Source organism: Coregonus lavaretus (genome assembly GCF_964263955.1).
Source record: "Coregonus lavaretus genome assembly, contig: SUPER_35_unloc_1, whole genome shotgun sequence".
NCBI classification, from domain to species: domain Eukaryota; kingdom Metazoa; phylum Chordata; class Actinopteri; order Salmoniformes; family Salmonidae; genus Coregonus; species Coregonus lavaretus.
In genome coordinates, this window is record NW_028167181.1 from 5,849,235 (window position 1) to 5,855,673 (window position 6,439).

Sequence of the window (6,439 nt, forward strand, 5' to 3'; positions counted from 1 at the left end):
TGTAATCTGAGGGAATTATGTGTCTCTAATATGGTCATACATTTGGCAGGAGGTTAGGAAGTGCAGCTCCATTTCCACATCATTTTGTGGGCAGTGTGCACATAGCCTGTCTTCTCTTGAGAGCCAGGTCTGCCTGCGGCGGCCTTTCGCAATAGCAAGGCTATGCTTACTGAGTCTGTACATAGTCAAAGCTTTCCTTAAGTTTTGGTCAGTCACAGTGGTCAGGTTTTCTGCCACTGTGTACTCTCTGTTTAGGACCAAATAGCATATTTGTTTGCTCAGTTTTTTTGTTTATTCTTTCCAATGTGTCAAGTAATTATCTTTTTGTTTTCTCATGATTTGGTTGGGTCTAATTGTGTTGCTGTCCTGGGGCTCTGTGGGGTCTGTTTGTGTTTGTGAACAGAGCCCTTGGACCAGCTTGCTTAGGGGACTCTTCTCCAGGGTAATCTCTCTGTAGGTGATGGCTTTGTTATGGAAGGTTTGGGAATCGCTTCCTTTTAGGTGGTTGTAGAATTTAACAGCTCTTTTCTGGATTTGGATAATTTGCGGGTATCAGCCTAATTCTGCTCTGCATGCATTATTTGGGGTTTTACGTTGTACACAGTGGATATTTTTGCAGAATTCTGCATGCAGAGTCTCAATTTGGTGTTTGTCCCATTTTGTGAATTCTTGATTGGTGAGTGGACCCCAGACCTCACAACCATAAAGGGCAATGGGTTCTATAACTGATTCAAGTATTTTTAGCCAGATCCTAATTGGTATGTCGAATTTTATGTTCGTTTTGATGGCATAGAAGGCCCTTCTTGCCTTGTCTCTCAGATCGTTCACAGCTTTGTGGAAATTACCTGGGGCACTGATGTTTAGGCTGAGGTATGTATCGTTTTTTGTGTGCTCTAGGGCAACGGTGTCTAGATGGAATTTGTATTTGTGTTCCTGGCAACTGGACCTTTTTTGGAACACCATTATTTTAGTCTTACTGAGATTTACTGTCAGGGCCCAGGTCTGACAGAATCTGTGCAGAAGATCTAGGTGCTGCTGTAGGCCCTCCTTGGTTGGGGACAGAAGCACCAGATCATCAGCAAACAGTAGACATTTGACTTCAGATTCTAGTAGGGTGAGGCCGGGTGCTGCAGACTATTCTCTCTCTCTCTCTCTCTCTCTCTCTCTCTCTCTCTCTCTCTCTCTCTCTCTCTCTCTCTCTCTCTCTCTCTCTCTCTCTCAATTCAATTTCAATTTCAATTTAAGGGCTTTATTGGCATGGGAAACGTGTGTTACTCTCTCTCTCTCTCTCTCTCTCTCTCTCTCTCTCTCTCTCTCTCTCTCTCTCTCTCTCTCTCTCTCTCTCTCTCTGCGTGTGTGTGTCAGTTTGTTTTGTATGTGTAACATCTATGTAGGCTGAATTAGGAATTTACATACATAGCCAGATAGTTCTATATTCTTATATAAGTTTGTCATATTTCTGCTCTTGGGAAGAGAATAGGATGTTATGCAGAAACATGTGTTGGTAGGACAAGGCTATGTATGTGTGAGCACATGGAAGTTAGCGATTTATGTTTACTATGAGGCAATACAAATGTGATGTGACTAAAATGTGACTAAAATGAAAGGTCATTTAGTTGACAAAAATGGCCCACTGTTTTCGTAATTTTGACAATAACTAAATCATTATTCAAATTACAAAAATGTGACTAAGACTTAATTATATTTAAATCAAAATGACTAAGATTAGACTAAATCTAAAAAAGAGTGCAATAATTAAGACTGGTGTGTGTGTGTGTGTACGTGTTTGTGTGTGTGTGTGTGTGTGTGTGTGTGTGTGTGTGTGTGTGTGTGTGTGTGTGTGTGTGTGTGTGTGTGTGTGTGTGTGTGTGTGTGTGTGTGTGTGTGTGTGTGTGTGTGTGTGTGTGTGTGTGTGTGTGTGTGTGTGTGTGTGTGTGTGTGTGTGTGTGTGGGTGTGTGTGTGTGTGTGTGTGTGTGTGTGTGTGTGTGTGTGTGTGTGTGTGTGTGTGTGTGTGTGTGTGTGTGTGTGTGTGTGTTGTGTGTGTGTGTGTGTGTGTGTGTGTGTGTGTGTGTGTGTGTGTGTGTGTGTGTGTGTGTGGGTGGGGTGTTCGTCAGAGGAGGCTGCTCTAGCCCAAACATGAAAAGGCATTCTTTCATCATTGCTAATCTCTCAAACATAAACATGAGAGCATCCACACACGCATGCACACATACACACACACACCACACACACACACCACAGCTGGGGATAGGTGTGTGTGTGTGTTGCATGAGACGGCCTCAATGTTTGTTTACTCTTAAGGAGAGTCACACTGTATCAATCAACAAATAAATGTTATTACCGTCTAAGTGCTTGTTGTGTGAGTCATGGTGAATAAGTGTCTAGTGTCAGTGATCTGCATACTGGAAAATATGGACAAAGGCTATTTTAAGTTTAAGGGTTAGGGTTAGGGTTAGGGTTAGGGTTAGAATTAGGGTTAGGGTTAGAATTAGGGTTAGGAGTTAGGGTTAGGGTAAGGGTTAGGGTTAGAATTAGGGTTAGGGTTAGAATTAGGGTTAGGGTTAGTAGTTAGGGTTAGGGTAAGGGTTAGGGTTAGAGTAAGGGTTAGGGTTAGAGTAAGGGTTAGGGTTAAGGTTAGAGTAAGGGTTAGGGTTAGGGTTAGAGTAAGGGTTAGGGTTAGGGTTAGAGTAAGGGTTATGGTTAGAGTAAGGGTTATGGTTAGAGTAAGGGTTATGGTTAAGGTTAGAGTAAGGGTTAGGGTTAGAGTAAGGGTTAGGGTTAGAGTAAGGGTTAGGGTTAGAGTAAGGGTTATGGTTAGAGTAAGGGTTATGGTTAGAGTAAGGGTTAGGGTTCGTCCCAGTGGTATTTGCTGTGTAATTCAGGGCTTGGTGCCGGGTCACGTCTCAACATGTCAGGCAGACACTTTCATCCGCAACAACACACAATTAGTTATTTTTCCACACTAATCATGTAAACCATAATTACAACTCGGGTTCAGCAACAGGAAAACGTGGTAAAAGCGTATTAGGCTGAGAGATAGAGAGAGACACAGCGACTGACTGCATAGAGATTTGATATCACCCTCTGCCGATTGGTTGGGCCAAATTCCAAAAAGCCCAATCAGTCACTGCTGCTATCAGAGAAGTGAGGATGGAAACACTATCCCCTGGGAATGACCTTCCTCCCCTGGAGAGAATGGCCATTGTTGGGGCTCGAGGAGAAGTTGAGCCAGAATGGAGGCTCAGTTTACGAAGGGCTACTGCGACTGAGTGGACATGGTGGTGGTGGTGCTTTCCTCAGTATGGGGACACAGTACGCCTGTCTGGACACTGACTGTGTGCTGCTGGCATAAAATGAGCTCAGCTCTCCTACACACACGCACACACATGCATGCACACACACACACGTCAAGCCTCTCCACCGCCACACTCCCCCCGTACACGCCAAAGCTGGTTTTGCAGCAGAGAATTTAAGAGATAAGGCCACTGAGTTAATGCAGACGTGATGCCGTAATCCAGTTTTCCCCTTTTCGCACTCTCATCCCCCTCTCCTCCCCTCTCCTCTCTTCCTCTCTCTTCGGCAATTCAGCCGTGTATCTGTGGCAGATTAGGGCAGATCACTGAGGATTACCTTCTCCAGACACAGCCCCTGTATCACTGACCGGCAGGCCCCGTTACCCCCCTCTATCCCTCCATCTCTCCCCCCCATCTCTCTCCCTCACTCTGCAGCACAGTAAGCAGGCGTAATGCGGTCTTGGCCGGTGCCAATGTCACAGCATCATCCTCCACTCGGCTGGTGCTGGTCAATGTGTTTGTGAGTTGCCCTTTTCTGCCCAGTCAATAAGAGGATGGAGACACTACGGCTTGCAGGCTGCAGCCACACAACTCTGCCTGGGCTTCCGGAAGCTGCAGCAGGGAGAGAGATTATCCTCTCTGTTGTTTGAACCATTTAGAAGGCTCCCTACCAGGGCCGTGCCTGGTCTTGGACACAGTACAGCAACTGCTGCTGGTTGGGATAGTGTAGTGTACTGAGGCTGGGAGCTGGTGAACTATCCCAGTTCATCATAGTAATCCAGCCAGGCACAATCATTATGTCTATCCAGCTATTCACATGAGGCACACTACGGCCAAAGCCTAACTACCTTTCTTGGGATAGTGTGTCTCTCTCTCTCTTTCTCTGTGTGTGTGTGTGTGTGTGTGTCTCTCTCTCTCAGTGTGTGTGTGTGTGTGTGTGTGTGTGTGTGTGTGTGTGTGTGTGTGTGTGTGTGTGTGTAAATAGATCAGAGCCTGTTGTTGCTGTTATTAGTATTTGTCAGCAGGTTTTCACAGTGCCCACGTCTCTCCCTGTTCCTTACTAATGATCAGCCATTATAAAACACACTAGGAGCACCTGGCACCAGCAGCCAACTATCAGACAGAAAAATCATTACTGGACTCTTTGTTCTCACCTCTACAACTTCATCAGTTCACCTCCGTGTGTCAAACTCATTCCACGGAGGGCCGAGTGTCTGCGGGTTTTCACTCCTCCCTTGTCCTTGATTGATAAATTAAGGTCACTGATTAGTAAGGAACTCCCCTCACCTGGTTGTCTAGGTCTTAACTGAAAGGAAAAACCAAAAACCAGCAGACACTAGGCCCTCCTGGAATTAGTTTGACACCCCTGCTGTAGAGGAACATCTAGTGGTCACACAGGAGGTTGGTGGTACCTTAATTGGGGAGGATGGGCTCGTGGTAATGACTGGAGTAGAATAAGTGGAATGGTATCAAACGCATGTTTTCAATGTGTTTGATGTCATTCCATTTCTACCGTTCCAGCCATTATTATGAGCCGTCCTCCACTCAGCAGCCTCCACTGAGTGGTCATGTAGATGGACTTCTAGTGGTCCTGTAGAGGGACATCTAGTGGTCATTCTCTGTACTGCAAGGCATACAGCTAGAGAGACGTAGTGCTTGTTCAACATTGCAGCCGGTACAGTGCAGGCGACTGCAGACTGACTGATCTACAAATCACCTTGCATCATAAATAACTACTCATTATTATTTTTAGATCAGTCAGTCAGTCAGTCGCCATTTACCCACAACGCATCATGAATTTGATGTTCTCGAACACGGCCGTAGGCACTTTTTCAATTGTCTAAAAAGTCTGTCCTCTCCTCTCTTCGCCTCCTGTCCTTCATTGCACTGATCTGAGAGAACTGACCAGGTGAAAGACTAACGATGGGCTTCCACCATATTGTTTTTTCAGCTGTCAACTCCTTTCCAATCAGTGCAGATGAAGATGGCGTGATGAGGAGAGGACCAATTTTTAAGCAATTCAGATAGAGCTAGTGCCTTATCTAATCACAATGTTTTGATGAAATTGGGAGATTAAGTTGATTCTATATCTCTCCAATTTGAAATAAGCAGCTTTCGGGCATTTTGGGGACAAGTTCAAATGATCTGTAGTTACAGTGGGGAAAAAAAGTATTTAGTCAACCACCAATTGTGCAAGTTCTCCCACTTAAAAAGATGAGAGAGGCCTGTAATTTTCATCATAGGTACACGTCAACTATGACAGACAAAATGAGAATTATTTTTCCAGAAAATCACATTGTAGGATTTTTTATGAATTTATTTGCAAATTATGGTGGAAAATAAGTATTTGGTCAATAACAAAAGTTCCTCAATACTTTGTTATATACACTTTGTTGGCAATGACCCAGGTCAAACGTTTTCTGTAAGTCTTCACAAGGTTTTCACACACTGTTGCTGGTATTTTGGCACATTCCTCCATGCAGATCTCCTCTAGAGCAGTGATGTTTTGGGGCTGTCGCTGGGCAACACGGACTTTCAACTCCCTCCAAAGATTTTCTATGGGGTTGAGATCTGGAGACTGGCTAGGCCACTCCAGGACCTTGAAATGCTTCTTACGAAGCCACAACTTCGTTGCCCGGGCAGTGTGTTTGGGATCATTGTCATGCTGAAAGACCCAGCCACGTTTCATCTTCAATGCCCTTGCTGATGGAAGGAGGTTTTCACTCAAAATCTCACGATACATGGCCCCATTCACTCTTTCCTTTACACGGATCAGTCGTCCTGGTCCCTTTGCAGAAAAACAGCCCCAAAGCATGATGTTTCCACTCCCATGCTTCACAGTAGGTATGGTGTTCTTTGGATGCAACTCAGCATTCTTTGTCCTCCAAACACGACGAGTTGAGTTTTTACCAAAAAGTCATCTGACCATATCACATTCTCCCAATCCTCTTCTGGATCATCCAAATGCACTCTAGCAAACTTCAGACGGGCCTGGACATGTACTGGCTTAAGCAGGGGGACACATCTGGCACTGCATGATTTGAGTCCCTGGTGGCGTAGTGTGTTACTGATGGTAGGCTTTGTTACTTTGGTCCCAGCTCTCTGCAGGTCATTCACTAGGTCCCCCCGTGTGGTTCTGGGATTT